Source organism: Pezoporus occidentalis, unplaced genomic scaffold (assembly GCF_034315485.1).
Source record: "Pezoporus occidentalis ecotype Australia unplaced genomic scaffold, CSIRO_AGI_Poc_V1 ctg258, whole genome shotgun sequence".
In the NCBI taxonomy this organism is placed as follows: domain Eukaryota; kingdom Metazoa; phylum Chordata; class Aves; order Psittaciformes; family Psittacidae; genus Pezoporus; species Pezoporus occidentalis.
The window spans coordinates 403,233-422,437 of NW_026914480.1; the positions used below are offsets into that span (position 1 = coordinate 403,233).

Below are 19,205 nucleotides of genomic sequence, written 5' to 3' on the forward strand. Positions count from 1 at the left end.
CAGACTTAAAATGGTGCCATTTTCATGTAAAATGCCCATAAAGGTAATTGCCCTGTCCCTTACATCATGTAAATCACTTCAAGAGTACTCCAGGAGGCCAGTGCTTGGCCAATATAAAGCAGCCCGAGAAAGAAAAGCAGCTTCCATGCGTAAAGGACCTTTATGGACAAGTTCCTAACAGAAAATGCCTCCATGCACCTGGCTGTCTAAGAAAATCAAGTTCTGATGGGCTCCACAAAACCAACCCACACTTCTGGGGACGTGACGCTTGGACCCAACGCCACAAGTAGTGAAAACCCGTTAAATTTCTGCAACAACAGGACCAGTGCTAGAGGTGCAGTCCAAAGCATAATGAGTTACTGGGAATGTATCCAGTGATGACAATGGGCTTTACACCAGAAACCATGTAGGATCTGGAAAGATACTTAGGAGATTCCTGTTCTTAGGTGTCCACGTGCTCTTTGGCATCCTCTGAGGGAGCCTACCTGCACCTATTGTTGAGCTGTACTACTTCAGAAGTCTAAGCATATAAATTAATAATGAAGTTACGAGCACAAATAACAAAGCCCTCGTGGTGTTTTGTAGAGATTCCCTGACATTCTTCTTGCACAGCAGCTATACATGGAATGGCATTTGATAACTGAACACCACATCCACACATTACTACGGTGGCATTGAAAATGCTTCCAGGTTTCAGTACTGGTGAAAGTGTGCGCAAATGACACCAAAATTTGCCAATCAGCATTTGCAAGGTGCTGGTGTATGTTATTGCACACAACCCAGACCCGCTATCCAAGGGCAATCATCAACACAGGTGAAGCAATGCATGTTCATTACTATTTCCATATCATAAAATAAATGCATAGTGTTTTACTGCATGTAAAGCATACTACCTGAGCCACAAAAATCTCTGCCTTGGGGACCATAAAATGTTAAAACAACATGCTTAGGTACAGCTGCTGGCGAGACAGAGAAGGGTAGAGATGCTTTAACTGCTGCTCAAGGCATAGCTGGAAAGCAAATTGCAATGGGCAGTTGTGCTTGGTCCTGAAGGATGTGAAGCAGATCAACCTTAAATTAAGCCACCTCTACTATAAAAAAAAAATACACATAGAAGGACCAAAAAATTACAGGCAGGATACCAATGCCCTGGCTGAATACTCCAGCCACTAACCAAGGCCACAAGCTCGACAGAAAAGTAGATGAGTAAAGAGAAGAAGTGCCCAGATAAAGGAGAGATCTTAGCCTTCAAGCTCTCCTTTGGACATGTGTACACATCAGAGGGCAAAGATTTCTGCCATCCAACCAGCTGAATCTTATTTTTTTGTAGGTTGTCAGATACATGCAGTCAGAAAATAATGGTGGTTTGTCATTTTGAGCTAAATTCATATTTTCACCATCGCAACTACCAGCAACACCATCACAAGAAAAATAAAGCACAAATCAGCACACCTGGTTTCAGTGAAATACAAACAATTTCTCCATCACTTCCCTAATCTTTTTCCCAAGGCTGGGAAGCCGATCCTATGAAACAGCATTGCCTTTCTCAGGTATAGTGAAGTAACTACAAACCTCCATAAACATGACTTTTAAAAACAGATGATTCCTGCATTATGTGGATATGTGGTTAGGCAGTTTATATTTAGGTTTTTATTTTCATGCTTTACTCGTTGTAGGTGGGAAAGCTCTGCATAGGCTTCTCTCAGCCTTTTCTTATCCCATCATCCATCCTTGGCAGGTATGGGCAAGAACAGATCCGAGATGCTTGCAGTCCACGGAGAAGTGCCAAGTGCTCACAGCACTATCCCCAGAGTCCCAAAAGTCTTGGTGTGGGGGATTCAGCATGTGCTAAAGAGACTTCTCAAGCCCATTGCAATGCTTTCATGCTTTAATAACTCCCCACCCGAGGCTCAAAACCACCACAAAAATGAGAAATGATGTCAAAAATCATGAGAAACCAAGCAGAAACTGCAGCTGACCCTCCCCTCTCACCCGTCCAGGCTCGCACACCAGTGGCCAATCTGTGGCGGTGGTGTGTCAGTACAAAAGTGTTTGCTCTCCATTAACTGACTCATGAGTTGGAAATCCGTGAGCCATCACAAGAGTCCTGAAGCATTTGTTGAGCCGATGGTCAGAGCATTATACTCTGATAAACACGGGGCTAAGAGGGAACCTCTAAATTTTGCTTGAAAACAGATGCTTTCAGCCAGCGTGGGAAGAACTGCCTTGGTCTTCTGTCCTCAAAGATAAGCCCTACCACCCACCCAAGCTCTCAAGATGCTTTCCAAGCTTGTCAATGACTCTTGCTTCCAGGATACTGCAAAGAGGAGTAGGGTATATTCATACTCTGCAGTGCCCTGATGGGAAGATAGGTATGAGCTGCCTCTGAACAGAGAATAAAACATCTAACTGGGCTTTTAACATCCACTCCAGCATCTCTGCATACTGCACAACAGCCACCATGCTTCAAAGCACTGCTCCATGTGTCCCACAAGCTCAGCTTCATGCCCAAAGCACGAAGCCAGGCTGCCCCATAACTCTTTCCAGCTACATCTCTTAATCCAATACATACCTTTTTTTTGTGTGTTAGATAACACAATAAAAAAAACAACTGAGAACTCAGAGAAGGAAATCTGCTATCCAAGTGGGTGTGGCAGGCCAAATTAGTTTCCATCCACAGCTGAGTTTCCCCTGTTTTTAAAGTTGCACAGTTTTCCTTTCAACTGTTGCCTTGAGCATTTGGATGCCCAGTTATTAGTAAACTAGCAAACCCAAATCCCATAGGTACCTTGGCTCCATAAAAGTCGTGAAGATACACGTGGGAAACAGTTCTATCCAGAGATAAACATGCATCCAGCAAACAGAACTGAGCACAAGCTGTTGTGCTAAGCAGGGAAGGGAGAAAAAAAAGAAGAAGGTATTGAAATCTCTTCCCTAGTCAACAGCCTTTCAAAAGCAATTAAAAACCCTTCTAGGCCTGTGGATGTGACCTGAACTGGCAAGTCTGGCAATGCTCCGGTTGTCAGAACAAAACACCACGAGGACTGTTGTTGTTGGGAATTTTGCCATTAAAAAAACCAAGTCAAGAACAACAACTACAAAAAAAAAAAAACCCAACGCACCACTTTTAGAGCTTTGTCATGTTCCTGTCTGTTTGAACCAAGATACTGGATGTTTGCATAAGCTTCTGGCAGAGACCCAGCTCTCTGCAGTGTAAATACAGCCACAGAACACCAAGGTTTTCAGAAGCTGTTTCTTCAGTGTGTGTTAATGTGGCTTTTCAGGCAGTGGGAGATGGAGAAAGACTATCTGCAAGGGATCCTGTGTTAGTCTGCTTTATATAAAACAGCACCAAGCAGCAGCCAAGTTGTCTCAATTTCCGACTGCCTTAAACGTTTACCAATCTATCTCATTGGAAACCCATTGCCTGACATTCTGACAACAGGGGTTGTTGAAATTAGAGATGCTCAGGCCTGTCTAAGGAGGTTTGCAGAGACAGATTCCCAAAGCTCGCTTCGTGGTGGTCCTCCAGAGATTTGCCTGGCCCATCTCCCAAACACTGTATGTCTCCAGGCTATCACCAAACTGCATTAACGTTTCCAAGGGAGATGGGTCTAAACCGGAGGATCAGATCCAAATATCCTTAAAGTGGATATGAAATCCAAACCAAATAACTCAATTTAAGCTTCAGACTTGTTCAATTTTCCTCTTACAGGAAGAGAAGAAACTCCACCTTCCAACACCTCCAAAACTGGAAGTACTTTTAACATCTAGGTCTTTCTGCTACAGGCATCTAAGCCAATATGTTGAAGGTTTAACATCTGAAGAAAATCAATCACAGAGCTCAGGATCTGGACTAGGACCCGGGAGGCCTGGAGTCAGTTCCATATGTCTATCCAAGGTTAATCTCTCTCAATTTTCAAACAGCACATGCCCACATCAAGACCAATTTTGTAACAGAAATATTCTTACATAGCAAGCAGTCCAATACACTAAGTGGATAAACAGAGGGGCCTATTCTTCAGATGCAGCTGAGACAGGCCAAAGATTTGGAAACTTGACAGCTTTTTGTCATGTGGGCATGTTCAGGTTTGGATCCGAAGTCAACATCCCCAGCTAATCCATAAAACCCACCCAAACTTCACAAGCGTGAGAGCCTGACAGTCCTGTAAGCTCTGTGTAATCAAAGTGGCAGACTCCCATCCAACATAAGCAATCACTGACAACTTGTCCATCAACCCTTTTTAATGCTCCATAATAAGAAAGCTTTATAGTTTTGAAATCATTAGGTTTGCAATTAAGGAATTTACCCCATTAGCCCTGCCAAACATTTCAGTTTGCAGAACAGGGGCTGAAACGGAGCAGCCAGGTAATACCTGCAAACCCATAACCCATAAAAAAGCAAACTCTAATTCTCTTCCAACAGCACACTCATGTCTCCATGAGTTCTGTTTGGTGAACACAAGGTAATTATTGTGAAGGCATCATGCTGACAACCACAATCTACTCTGGACACTCTTCAGTTTAATCATTCTATTACACACATGTATACACCCAATTTGCTTTAAGGTTTGGGCTAGACACAGCAGAGCCCAGAAGCAAAGGTTCTCTTTGCTCACAGCAGAGCAGTTCTGAAAGGTCAAATAAAGGGACATCAGAGTGCATTTGCAGTGGCACAATCTCATGTTTCTAACTCATCTTTCACCCTGAACAATGATCAAGCTAAGCAATTCCCAAGCTACCTCTGAGGAGTTTTCAGCTGAACTTGTGCCCATGGCTGTTAGTTGCAGCTACACCTTCCACGAAGGGTTGAGCAACCTTCTGTATTGAAGGAACCAGGAAGCTGAAGGAGTTGCACACTGCTCTTTACAGGCATAGAGAGACAGTCCCTGACCTGGGAAGTTCACTAATTGAATATAGAGGCAATATAGGACTCAGAGGGCTAAAAGCAGCTATGAAACAGTACTGGGCAGTTTGCTTAGCACTGTCCTAAATCCGGGTGCAGTCTAGCAACCTGAATGAGGAAGATGAAATGGCTTCAAAGGTACTTGCAGAAATTTTGTCCCAACTTGAGAAGCAGCATGAGGAAAGGCTAAAAATGGCCAGAAGGGGACAAAGAAAATCTCCAAAGAACAAAGGAGCCTTGAGAAAGATTGGAGGAACAACAAGAGTCAGAGGATGGTGACAAAGACATTGATGAAGGATGAAGCTGCCAGAAGAGAAGCATGGCCACAGCAGAGATCTGGAGGCCAGGGACAGATCCCCAATTAAGCACAGTTTACAACTGCATGCAAGGGTAGCCAAACAAGGTAGAGTTTAGAAAAGGAACCAGTGGAGAGGAACCCAGCACCTTCAGTGAGCTTGGAAGTGCAGAAAGGGTGAGAGACCACATGGAAACTCATCAGGGGCTTAAGGGCAGCAAACAGAGCATTTACAATGAAGCAGAATAACGTGTGTTCTGGGGAGAGAGCCAGGAGGGAGAAGACCAAAGTAACAGGGAAGAAAGAGTGAGTGTTTTATGAGTTTTCCCTTGGAAAAAGCTCGTGCAGAAAGGGCAGCGGGGGCCAGAGAGGGAGAGTGTGGAGAGCCAGAGCAGCTCATCTGCTGCAGGATTTCAGACCCCTGCCAGCAGCATCCCCGAGGCCGTGCTCAAAAGTGCCCTTCAGACAATGTGCGAAATGCACTCACCTCTGAGTTCACCTTTCCTGGGAGGGAAACCAAGAACCTTTTGTGCTCCAGCCCTGAAGCACAGAGGTGGATGTTAAACAATGGATTTTCCTCCTACCATGTGTAGCCAATACGGAAAGGCTAAAAGTGGTTTATGATTGCAAGTCAGGAGACTTCGATCGTGCCAGCTGTACACATGACACAATTTCTCAGCAAATTGGCTGGAATTAATGCAGATGAGTGCCCGGTTTAGTTATTAAAACATTTTGCAGCATGTTCTAATTTAGACCTATGTGACACCACCACACTTCGGACCTTCTATCAACGTGCAGCTTCCAGCAGGATCTCTTCATAAAATAGATTCTGTTAATGCAATAAATCCATGGTTCAGGGAGAACTCCACAAGGCTCCAAGTGAGGACTAACACACAAGCCCCTCTTCAATATAATTTTTCTTCTATGAATCTACAAGATACACATTCACAAACTCTTAGTGATTTCTGCCTTCCCTCCCTTTCAACGTGGATGATTTCACCCTAAGGGATGCAGGATCTTAAACCAGACAGTAATTGCCTTAAAGTCCCCAAGACCTAGTCACAAAGCTCCCTTTAATTTGAGAGTGGCTCAACCACAGGCAAAGTCACTAAAGACCTCGCATTAAATCCATGCCCTTGTGCTCCTCTTCAAACCCAAGGCTCCGCTCCATTAAAAAAGAAGGAGAGCTTCGTGGCTGCCATGCCCTGGAAAGGCATTTCCCAATATTTTTCCCAAAGCAAATGGGGAAAGGCAATAGGAAATAGAAGTTAAAAAAAATTGATGAGAAAGGCAAAGCTGGGCTGGTCTTTTCCCCACTGCATGGCAAGACATACAGCACGCTTGACATGGTCAGCAGCCACTGAAGAGAGACTTACATGCCCCTGCCTTCCTTCCAGTAAATCCCCAACTGGATCAATGTTCAGACTAGCTATGGATTGCTGTCCAAAACAGCCATTTCGGATAATTCAAAAGTGTATTCAAAAGTTTTCTGAAGCAGACACAACAAACAAGCCAGCAAGCAGCTTTTCAATCTTAAAAAGCATCCTGTTCCTCTACCTCCTTTTCCTCCCTACATTTTCCAAAGAAACACAAACTTCTCACCAATGTCCAGTGGTTTTTCAATCTTTTCTCTCCCTTGGGAAGCATACCAAGAAGAGCCTGTTCATCACAGAAGCTGCCATTGGGCTTTCTGCATGACAGCACTATGTTCATCCTGCCTTGTGTCCCTGCTCTGGTGGAAGACTCCACTCAAGACCTAGCCAGTGTCTAAGGGCTGTCCACACAAAGTCCTACCCGTTTCCACATTTCCTGTTGTTGTTCTCATTTCCTGGAGAGGGAATGGATGTGCCACCAAGAAAGCTGTAAGCAGCCCTTGCCAGCTCATGTTGGTACATGGACTGGGGTGAAATGACCCAGCAGGCATCAATAAAACAAAAACTCAGTAGCCCTGCTTTAAAGTACAAGAAACTCAAATAACTCCCTACAAATAATCCTGCTACTTTTATTGCAGAGAAAAACATTTTTGAAGGTATGGAGCTCTTTCATTTATGTATATGCATCAGAGATCGAATTTATGTTTCTCTTGCAACTATTAATATAAGCAACTAATCCAGCACAGGCATCCAGGATCCTCACAGCATTTTAGAAACCCAGAAATATTTACGATCAGGCATTGGGTCTCTTAATATCTCAAAGCAGTATTGGAGGGGCTGACTGGAGAATGCACTTTAAAAGATTTACTTCCCTCCCACTGGGAATTCAGTGTCTGAACAAGGAACAAATTCTGAAATGACATAATATTCCATAAAAGAAAAATATGGCACAAATATTTTGTACGGACATAAAAATCATAGTTTTAATTAAAAAGAAAAACATATAGAGGTCTTATCAGGGTTTTTGGCAAGAAATAAGCGTTACATTTAGTGTTATACCACCAAAAACTACTGGAATTTTTTCTGCTTCATTTTTATCTACCCTGAGACGCATTTCACAAGCAGAGTAGTTGGAAGGATCTTATTCTGGTTTTGCTTCAAAGAATAAAATATATAATTGCATTCACTAAATACACTTCAATTGTGTCACAACAGATCAGTGCCCTCCTGGTCACTGTCCCAAGCGCCTGATGGGGGGAAGTTACCTCATAGGGGAAATTCAGCCCACCCTTTTCATAGCTTGGCTCATCCACCAGTTTTCAGTGTTTGCCTCGTACCTTCGTCCAGTTTTGGTTTGCATCGATTGCAAGTCCAACTAATTTCTCTTGGAGCCAAACTCAATGACTCAAACGTAACACAGTCCAAGGCATCAACTTCTGCCTGGTTTTTGGTGGAAATCATATGACACTTTCCCTCCTTTGGCTTTTCGCATGGTTCCTACCTGCAAGTGTGAATGACTTCAGCTCCTTCAAAGCACCAACTCAGATGGGTCACGCTCCATTTAGACCCATGTTTGTTCTGCTTGTGTGAAATCCCTTCTCAAGCTAAAAGCAGCACAGCCTGAATGTTTCCCAGTGCTGAGGGCTTCTAGAATCACATGTCATGCTACCTACCAGCTCTGATCAGTTACCTAACAGTGTTTTCAGTCTGGACACTACTGAAAAGTGACTAAAGGTATCAGAGGTGCTTCTTCATTGTCTCAATGAGAGACACTGCTACTCACAGAGAGAATCACATCAAGCATGCACTTGCGTCCCTGCCCTGTCCCATTGCTTAACATTCCTGTTATTACCCAGTGGAGCTAAAGCTTCACTGACCCACTGCACAATTACCATCATACTTTTGTCATCCCAGCTCACTTTGGCCATTCCAGTGGCTACCATCACCACCACCAACTCCTGAATAGGTGGAAGGCCACACATGGTGCCTGTAGCTATACCAGGCAGCAATCCCAGCTGCAAAAACCAACACTTGAAGTCACAAAGAGGTGGACCAGTCCTCTGTTCTGTGTGCCAATATCTTGATAACATATCCCGATACCCCAAACACTGAGTCAAAGTGTTCTCAAGCAAAGCTGAGTCATCCCAGAGCTATTTTAAAGCAGGACTTTCCATGCCCTATTGTGCCCCTTGCAGCAGAGCTCAGCAGGGAGCTGCTGTCTGATCCCACAAAGCAGGACAGAGTTACAGAAGTCTGAAGATGACTCATGTCACACACATAAGTCTGGGCTTCTGTTTTTTATTTTTACTTTGACAAAATATTCAGCTTGCCCTGCAGCAAACCTATTAGTCACGCTTGCTTCTGGGAACGGTCAGAGTCCAAAAAGGATCAAGAGTTATATGTGGTTTCCGTCCTATCTATCATGCTTCCCTTAGATAGAATATAGGTCACCTAATTTCACCCCTGAAAAAACAAACATTTGCTGAGAAAAATCCCCTTCAGATTCCTGAGAAACTTTTTGGAACAGAATACTCACTCCCCAGCCTCAAAACCCAACTCTGCCTCATTTTTAAGTCAGAAATGTTGGAGTTAAAGCACACAATCTCCATCTTTTCAGAGGAGATAGATCCAGAGAAAACAGAAATTATCCAAACCAGCAAGTCATATTAGCATTGAGGTAAAATAAGACCCAGACAATGATTAAGGGCTTTAGTGGGACCCTTGGGGCATTCTGCAGGCACAAATTATTTGTTGTATTTATTGCAATAGTATTCTATGATTCAACAAGGATAAAACCATCTGCTATAACTTACAGCTATAACTCACATATAACATGACTCTCAAAGCAAACACATGCAGTCGTTGAGATGCTCTGTGGTATGCAGTGACTAATTATTCCAAGAGCAGACAGTGGACCACAGCATATCCCTAGGCAAAGGGTCTCCAAGATTCCTTCCAAAAACAGAGAAGACCCATGCCTCAGCCCTTCTTCTCCACACGCAAAACAGGCATTTAAGCACTAGATATAGCAAGAAGTAGATGCTTTTCTCATCCTTTCATAGAGCAACATGTCCTGGGGGAAAGGGGTGGAGTGTTCTGATTAATAAGCAAAATTAAAAAAGAAGATAAATTCAACTCCAACCCGCTTCCAGACTTGGGTGCTTGTAGGGCTCCTCCCTTAAAACTGCTCATCCCATGTTCTATGCTCATCTCTCTAAAGACCTTTCCCATCTCCTCCCCATCCAGGTGGGCTGTAAATCACTGGCCATCAGAAGGTCAGCAGCTCTCACTTAACCGTTTTCCATCAGAGTCAGTGACTACAAACAGGATGTTTCATGCAAACACCAACAGCTTTTTGTGGTATCTTATGGTGGAAGAAGTGCTGTTTCAGAAAAACACCATTGAGAACAGCACTATCCTTTACAAATTACTCTCACTGGGATGTAAAGAATGTGACAAGTTTACACAGTTTTGGCTGGACTGCAAGTGCCTTTGCATTAGAAATATAAGTAAGCAACTTAATCCGAGCTAGACCTTTTCCCAAGGAGTGAGAATCCCTCAGACTTACTGCAACCCACCCAGATTTTATCTGACACGCTGCTAATCCAGCTAACTTCTTCTGAGCTACCAGCAAGACAAAAAAACCACTGTGGGAAAACAATAACTTGTTTAAAAACATCTTTACTCAGAGTCACAGTCTTCAGACACAACATCCGTTAGCAAGATATATGACAATTATCACTTCCAATAGCCCTTCTTGTCAGGGGTAGCAGGGAAACACGGCTTATGAAATCACAAAAATGTGAATGTGTTTCCAGGGGATTAAGCAGAGTCACATCTTTGAAGCATATGCTTCTCAGCATCCCACAAGTACAGCCCAAAACAGGACATGTTGGTGTTTCTTGAACTGCAGCAATGCTTTCCATCACTCACCGCACATTAGCCTATTCCCTACCAGTTTGCTTTGATTTGTAAGCCTTGTTGAAACTCCCAATTTTCCAGTTCCAGCCAGGACCTTTGAGTAAAGATCACAGTTGTCTCCAGTTCAGAGGCAGCGTTAGAGCAGGAGGAGGCCAAGTGACTTGCGCACTGATCACTTGATGAATTAAAGTTCTTCCCATCTTATAATCATTCTGGGCTGCAAGATCATAGACTCGTACAATGGTTTGGGTTGGAAGCTCCTCCAGTTCCAGGGGTAGGGACCCCTTCCACTAGAGCAGCTTGCTCCAACCCCTGTGTCCAACCTGGCCTTGAACACTGCCAGGGATGGGGCAGCCACAGCTCCTCTGGGCACCCTGTGCCAGCACCTCAGCACCCTCATAGGGAAGAGCTTCTCTAATAGATTAGATAAATGAACTGGTAAAATATTACACCAGATTTATATGTTTTATTGGGTTTTCCTTACCGCTGCGTTTCAAAGCCAAGATAAGCACAATAATACATCAGGGGACAAAACCCAGCTCTGATTTTCCCATAATGAACCTTAAAGCTCATTACAGCAATACTGATATTGCACATGTATTTACCTCTATACAGACATCTTTGAAGCATGCAGCCATGTGATACCAGACAACATAAAGGGGCAAAAAGACCCCCAAACCAAGGATTTTGAGTAGGCTCATTTAGTGCAGAAAACCTTATCAACAAAGTAGGCATTCTGTACTAAAGCACATGCAGAATCCCACAGATTCCATCTTCAAAGACTCAGAGATAACCAACTCAGTTTGAGACATGCAATCCAGGGTAGGAGACTTCGCTTACAGTGCTGGACACAGGAAGAAACGAAAAAGGAAAGTGCTGTAATGAATTCTGAGAGTAAAAGGCACACATAATTTAGTGTCTTTATCTGTTTTAAAGCATTTCTAGAAGCCAGCTTTTTTCCATACTGAAAAATATCTATATATCTAATCAGACTACACTTTGTTACAGCAGCAAATAGCTACATATTTCTAAAGAAATAAAATGGCAATTCAGGGGCTTTTTGAAAAAAATAAAACCAAAAGCTTCTGCTAGACTTGCAGAGCATGCACACGTTTGCATTTCACAGCAAGGGAGAGGAGCACAAAGGTCCTTTGATTCCACAACCCCCCCCATTCCCTGCCTGGATCCAGGCAAGGATCCAGCTGGAAACAGAAAAAACATTAAGACCAAACAAATAAACAATTCCCCCAAACAAACAAACAAAAAGAAAAAATGAAAAAAAGAAAAAGCCAGAAACCTTCCCAAACCATCCAAACTCCCCCTCACTGCCTGCTCCCTTCAGGAACACGCTCACAGATCCTGCTGGCTGATAGGAAAAGGGCCAAGCCCTGTGAGCTCAACCTTCCGTCCATTTGGGCAGAGTAGCTGGGATGGGGACAGGGGAGAGATGCAGCCCCATTCACCCCATGGCAAACCCCATGCTACATCAACCTTAGGGTACTGGGACCTTCCTCCTCCTCAGGCTGCAGGTCAGGACCATGGAGACTTTCAGCTGCCATGTGGCTGGCAGGGCTCCATGGTCTGCAGCAAAGCTGTGGAACACCCTCACTTTAAGTGTTGGTACCTCCATGTTTCCTTGCATTTACCTTTAAGTGATGGGATCCCATGGGATTATTGTGGTTATCTTCCCCAGATTCCTCTCCAGCGATGCACCTTTGCTTTCAGCTGCAGATCCCAAGGCAGCATCTAGGCTACATTCACTATTTATTACAGCATCCCTGTTGCTGGTTCCTCACTTATTCACCAAACAACATCTATGCAGCCAGTCAATGCAAGCAGTGGGTGATCCGGAAGCCAGCTCCAGCCCCTGGGATCACTCCATCCTGCCTCCTCCTCCTTGCTGCAGAGAAGTGGCCGCAGCCACTGGCAAGAGCAAGGACCTCCAGCTACATCTGCCGGAAGATGCATCATTTCTGTGTGGTCCTCAGAGGGAGCCCAATGTTGCTGACGACATCTCCACTCCCCCAGTTTCCACCCCAGTCAATCCTGTTCCTGTGCACAGTGTAGACCATCCTGAACTTTAGCATCTATAAAATTTGTAGTACATTATTAAGTGTGTCATCATACAAAAATTCCCTGGCAGTTCAGTGCTTCCCTGTTAATCACATTCCCAAACTCTGCAAAGGAAGGCTTCAGCACGGGGAGATGTGGTCCACGTCCCCTTCCACTGTTGGAAGGTTATCCCCAGGGTTGATGAGAAGAGAGAATAAAAAGCAACCCAATCTAACACAGCTTGCTGATCCTCTTCTGACCTCTTCTAGCATTGAGCCTATGGGATGCTCAATGCTGTTCTGACAGCAACACCAGGCCAGCCATGCAGCTGCAAGACCTTAGTGCCGAATCAAAAGATGGATCAATAAGTAGACACCAATATGAGGTTTGATGCAATGCTTTATAACGTCATTTGTCTTGGAACAGATACTCTGGTTAAAGTTTGGAAGCCTGCACACCACCACCCGAATTATCCTGCCCTTTCTCATCCTAAGAAACCTAACCAAATCCATTATCCTTGATGGCAGTAGGCCCAACACAACCTGGAGAAGGGCTGTTTCTATCCCAGGGAGGGTCATGGAGAGGAATTCCTCCCTGCTGAGGAAGATGGTGAGAAGGCAAGCCTTTGAGACCAGCCCTAGTTTCATCTCTGTAAGCTGACATTATTTCCAAGTTCCTCTGTGTGTCCAGATCCCTTCCCAAAACCTGGATGCTCAGAGGTGAATCCCACCCTCCTTCTCCTGCCTGGGGCTCCTAAAGAGCACAGGGACCCACTGCAGTTCCCCTACCCCAGATCTATTGCTTGCACCTTGCAAGCTGCCTCCTTGATGAGGCAAGAAGAGCTTGTTCTCTGCACCAATCGCTGATCTCTACCCAAATATGTGGTCCTCTGTGATGGGAGCTCACATCCCATTGCCTCCCTGCACAGGTTGCGACGCCTTTCCTGAACACACAAGATGAATTGACACTGTGATTACTCCCACTAAACCTAAAAAAGGAAAGGCTGGGGACTTTTCCCCCTCCCTTCTCTAAATTGCTCCATAGATCAGTAACCACAAAGCAAACAATTGCCATCTGTAAAGGCAGTGTTCTCCTTGCAGGAAGGAGAGGGGGTGTGGAAAGCGCTCTCAGGAGAGAGCTCAGCTGCCGAGCAGGATGTTCTGATGGAAGACAATTAAATCAGAGCTGGTTAAAAGAAGGCAGGTGGGTTTTTTCTCTCTTTTTAGCACACACCACTGTTTGTTGCTGGGGAGAGCTCCCGCTTGCCTGTGTGTCCCACATCCCAGCAAGAAGGCTCTTCCTCTCTGCTGACCAGAGGGTAGCAGCAGGGATGCTCTCTGCACCCAAAAGCCGAGAGTCATCGCCTGCATCTTGTGGGAGGAAAAGCAGCATGGGAAGGGTGAACAATGAACCCAGGGCCCCAGAGCAGGACTGAAGGTAGAGTCTGTAGGTCCAGTTTCCTCCTTTGGCTGTAATCAGAAGAGGATTTTTCTTCCTGCTGCCATTTCCCCTTCCACTCCTCCTTGCGTATGCATAGAGACAAGGAAAGCCCATGCAGCAAAGAGGGGGAACCACATGTTTTATCCCAGCTCATTACTCTGCAGTTCATTCTGCATTGTTCAGCTATTAAAATACGATGACAGCCCAAAAGACACCAGGAAATACCTCATTTTCACAAGTGTTCACAGAAAAGCTGTAATCTTTGCTACATCATCATCACCATCATGACTCTACCTTTTCCCCTACCAATTCAAATTAGGCTTAATATTCTCCAAACAATAAAGAGCAGGAAATTGGAAGTTTCAGTATTTTTTCTCAAACGCACCAAATCCCCACATCAAAAACTTGTCCCTTGTTGAATTAAGTTCTGAAAGCTCAACTAAAGGGTTTTTTGTTTTTCAGTTTAACAAAAGATAACTGAAACCCTTCAAGGCATTCAACAGAAATTTAGTTTAATCTACCATGCATCCACCACAGCATAAATGCTTTGAAGACATTGATATTGCAATTAATTTAATCCAAATATATATTATAATTGGGCTGGGTGTTTGCTCTGACAGCAAGTGCAGAGGAACTTACACCAGCTGGAAATCTGGCAGGATAGAAGAGGAGCATCTGAGTTTTGCAGAGTACCATAAAGACAGGCTAAAAGAGATTTGCAGTAGAGGGGTTAGGAGAGCGCTCTCATTTCAGATACCATCTCAAATCCAGATTAACTGACTTAGTCTGTGACTTACCAAAGGTCAGCCTGAGCCTCCAAGAAGTGGCAATGATTCTGAGATCCTTTGCTGCAATATTCAACATGGAATTGAGAGCCCAGTACTGGCAGGGTCGTCTCTTTATGCTTCCACCCCAATATCATCACTAACCTTCACACCAGCAGTCAAGGAGCACTATGGAAAAGTTTGAAGCCTACACATTATTTTCAGTTTCAAGTGAAGACAAGCATAGAGATGAAAGCCTAGGCACTTTTTTATTCTCCCACCTACATGGCATCCATTATCCACTCAAAGTACTACAACATTTAAACAAGAAATGCTAAATTATCCCTAAAAAAGACGCTCATGCATGAAAATTATTACTGACACCTGTGAAAAAACTTTCCAACTAATTTCAGTGGGAAAATCCCTCACCTAATGCAAATCTGAAAGCATCCCTAGAAGTGATGAGAATCACTTGAGATCACACATGAGAATCACTTACATTACACGTTGATTGATAACAGCATACTTATTATTTGGTACCTGGCTTGTTTTCATTATGCAAGATATCTAATAATGCTCAGACAATAGAGTTCAGAAGTTCATATTTTGCTTGCAAGGGTTCACTAGAGATATAAAAAGAAATAATTTGTGGAGCAGGCTTCACTTACCATATGATTAAACCAAACTTAAGCGCAGATTAATTTTTCTTGCTAATTCTTTCTGTTCTACACTGAATAACTCACCCTCAGAATCTGTGTGTAGGGAATCTCCTTAACAGGAGGAAGCAGAGAGATTTCAGGCTATATTTAGGGACAGCTTTGGTCTCTGCCATGTGCATGCTTTGGGTATCACCAACACAAAAGCGATGAGTGAATCACAGCCCTCGATGCTGGGCTCTCACACTGCAAAACTCATCTGCCAACACATCTGTCCAGATGTGCTTCCTGTGGACACATATGTAGTTTTGCGTCAGTCTCAGACTTATATTATGGCAAAAAACCCCAGCATTAAAGCCTCAGCATGACAAACTGCTGCCAGGCTTAGAGCCACACCGTGCTCAGTCCTGCAGTTGAAATGCCAAGCTGAGTGCTGTCACAGCTTTTCTCGGTGATATTTGTGTCTGGGACTTCGGATGACTTGGAAAATCACATTTCTGTGCCCATTAATAGGTTTCTGAGATGCCACTGAACCAAGAACAGTTTTATTAAAAACACACAGATCGAAGATTCATCTGTTCAAATGCTAAGCCCTTGATACAATTCACATCAGCTGCTGGGTTGTTATCCTTTAGAAATACTTTGGAACTCAGCACAAACGTACCAGCTGGAAGGAGACAAGAGCAGTGCATCTCCCTGCTTGGTTCTCCACAAGATACTTTTATTTTTATTGCTCAAAACTACACATTTTTATTTGGACACAGCTCGTTAGGACGAGCAGACAGTTCAGAAAAATAAGAAGTGGCCCACGCCCTGAAAATCTTTTATCGCCAGCATTTCAACTGAAGACAGGCATTTTTCTGAGGTTAGAAAAGCCATTTTACTTTTGAGCTTGTAAACTTCTACCCCTCTCTGGGAATCCAAAAACTTAGAAATGACTCTATGAAAGAGGTTTTCTGGGGAGTGCTATCCCATCTGCTAATACAGAGAGGCTTCCTACACCATGGAGGTTTGTGACACAGGTACTCTCTGATGCTGGGACGTTGATAACATTGACTCCAGCCCAAGTCATTGCCAGCCTCTTGCTCCCTGACAGGCTGCAGGGTTTAAAGCTCCCCAGTCCTCTGGTACCCTGCTTCAGCTCTGTTTTTGTGTGTGCACACACATGCATCCATGTGCACGAAAAACCAACAGGGTTGTGTTGTAAAAAGCAAGAGCTGCCATCTGAAAGCACTTAGGAGATGTTCATGCATGCAGCACAGTATAAATGTCAATACAAAACAGCACACATGTAAAACTTTTAGATTTTAAGCTTTATGAGGAGGTAGAAATAAACATAAGCAAAAGCATTGAGAGCACTAGCTCTTACCCAACGGGTGTTTGAAAGGTTTTATGGATCTGCTCAATAGCTTTGTGTTTTCTGAAGGACTGATCCAGCACTCCCTTTGAATTCATCTTTGAGCTATTAGTACTTACACATATGGTTGCAACCACAGAAGGTTCAGCAGCATAAAGCTTTACAAGAAGTCTTGAGAAAACACAGAGCCTTGCTTATGCAAAGGATTAAGCAACAGCATAGCAAAGTAAAGGACGATTTACCATGAGTACCCTTTTTACCTTCAAATAACTGTTCACACGTCCTATGGGCAAAACCACTGTGACCGCAAGTCTTCTAAATTTGAATTATTGTATAAAAAGGTCTTGTAATAAGCCATGGAGGTCTATCAGGGGGGTATAGTAGCAGACATTTTAAAGCATTACTATTGTTCAGGCAGTTGACTTCGGAGTATAAAAGATCTCGGGGAAGTCTGCAATAAAAAGATACTCTTAGGCAGCTTATAAATACCATTGACCCAAAGAGTGAAGCATTTACACTGGCAAATTTTCAAACTGTGTAAAGAAACCAGATCGCTCTATCCATGATTGCATCCACTCTTGGTGGGGAAACTTGCTAAATAAGACAAAACAACAGCCTGCTTCCAAATTTAGCCAGCTCAACCTAAAACTTGAATTATTAGTTCATTGTTGATGGGAAGATAAAGCATTAAGAGAAACCACCCACACGGGGGACAGCATCCAGGTCATAGACCAGATGAAAAGAAGACTGAAGCAATGAAGGACCAATAACAGGAAGGAGATTTCCTAGACCATGCATCAGAGTGGATAACATTTTATGAGAGAGGTTTATGGACACCCTTAGTAGAAGCAAATGAAAAGCTCTTAAAAATTGAAGTTTCCATTGAAAAACTCTGTTTTTTTTTTTTTTTCTTCTCATGGAAATATGTCAATATTAATTAAAAGCTCACTGGAAAAATTTCACTGCAGCTTGGTGAAGTGCTTGTTTCCAGCTTTCCTTTGCATAATTCTTAGTTACCACACAGTCAAAGTTTAGTATTTAAATGTCTGACATTATCAAAATTGAAGTGTCCGTTTCTCAGAAATATTCTTGGTAGACACCTCTTCACAAAAGTTTCCTCAATTGCACTGTTATTTACTCCAGATAGGGCCTTTTTCCACATAAGATACAGGAACTTTCCAAGGAGAATAATTTTGTTTTGCAGCTATTTGCAGCCATCATCCATTTATGAGCCAACATCACAGAATATCTGGCTCACAAGAACCAAGGATTCACCTATCATCATCTTTTAAATGATTTCTTTTTCTTTTTTTCTTTTCTTTATTTTCTTTTTTCTATGCTCAGAGCATGCATTCATCGTTATTAAAAACAATAAATATGATTTGGAAAAGGTCCTGTTTCTAATCAAAGATAGAAAGGGAAAAGGATGCTATTTGGAAAGGATGCAGTTCAAAAGAGATGGAAAAAATGCTGAAAAAATGTAAGTGACAGCAACCTCCTACTTTTATCACTTTCCAATCTGTTTTCACACTTTGCCCATTCTGATAGACGGACAAGGATTCTGTGCAATCAGAAAAAGAAGAAAAGGAATAAAGAAAAGGGGAAGGTTTACTTCTGTCAAGTAGTCAAGAGATTGAATTTTCGCAGTGGGAAGGCAGGGCAGGATGATGTCATTCCACCTCCTGCTTTCCATCAATTAGACACATTAAATGTGTATCACTAGTTACAAGGGAAAACCCAGAGTAGTCATGTATCCCAGACAGGTTAAAGAAAGGAAATAAGCTAATTTCCTATTCAAATACAAAGCATTATTATGATCTTTTTACATTCAGGTGACATTTGGCTAGTCCTCATGACCCTCATGAAGTGGTGATGAATCACCCACTCAGTACTTTCCAGGTAAGGAACCTAAGCCAAAAAAAAGAGCTCAAATTCAAAGTAAAAATCTAAATTAATCCTCAAGGCTTCCTGATGGCCTATTCCACAGAATGTATTCTTCTAGAACTGGATCCATGCTCAAACATGCTCTGGATCTTACAGTGAACTTCCTTCAGGAAACATATTTCTTCCTTCTCTCTGCCTTTTTCTGCTTACAGCAGGTCTGGATGTTTTGAGAGGCTGGAATAGGGTGCTGAAGTCTTGGAAGACATTTACTGTGTGGCATTTGTTGCTAATGTTTAATTTTCTGGAGCCTGTTCTGTGCCTCTATCAGAAGCATCCTCAAATTAATTTGAGGAAACAAGGACAAGAGTATTAAAATAACTTGCCCTAAGGCAAGCATCAATGCAAGGCATGCCCTGGGCTTGAGGTAGCACTCCTTTCACAAGGTGACTCACTGTAAGAAAACAAGTAGTGTTTTTCCAGGCTCTGGGAACTGGTAATGCTATACAGAGCTAATAGCCTGTTCAAACCCAACCCACATCAATACAGCTCAAAGAGGC

At 43.2% G+C, this 19,205-nt stretch overlaps 1 protein-coding gene across 2 annotated transcripts in view; it reads right to left on the minus strand.

Annotated features, from left to right (window-relative positions):
• The window catches only part of ZNF469 (zinc finger protein 469), a 207,013-nt gene that overhangs the window by 154,195 nt on the left and 33,613 nt on the right, over nucleotides 1-19,205 (minus strand). Inside the window, exon 1 of one of the 2 annotated variants that reach the window (XR_009965810.1) lies at nucleotides 8,076-8,249. The exons of the other annotated variant lie outside the window; for it this stretch is intronic. The gene's annotated coding sequence lies outside the window, so the exon portion shown is untranslated. Of the gene's footprint in view, nucleotides 1-8,075; nucleotides 8,250-19,205 lie in introns of those variants that run through there. 2 annotated transcript variants of the gene reach the window in all.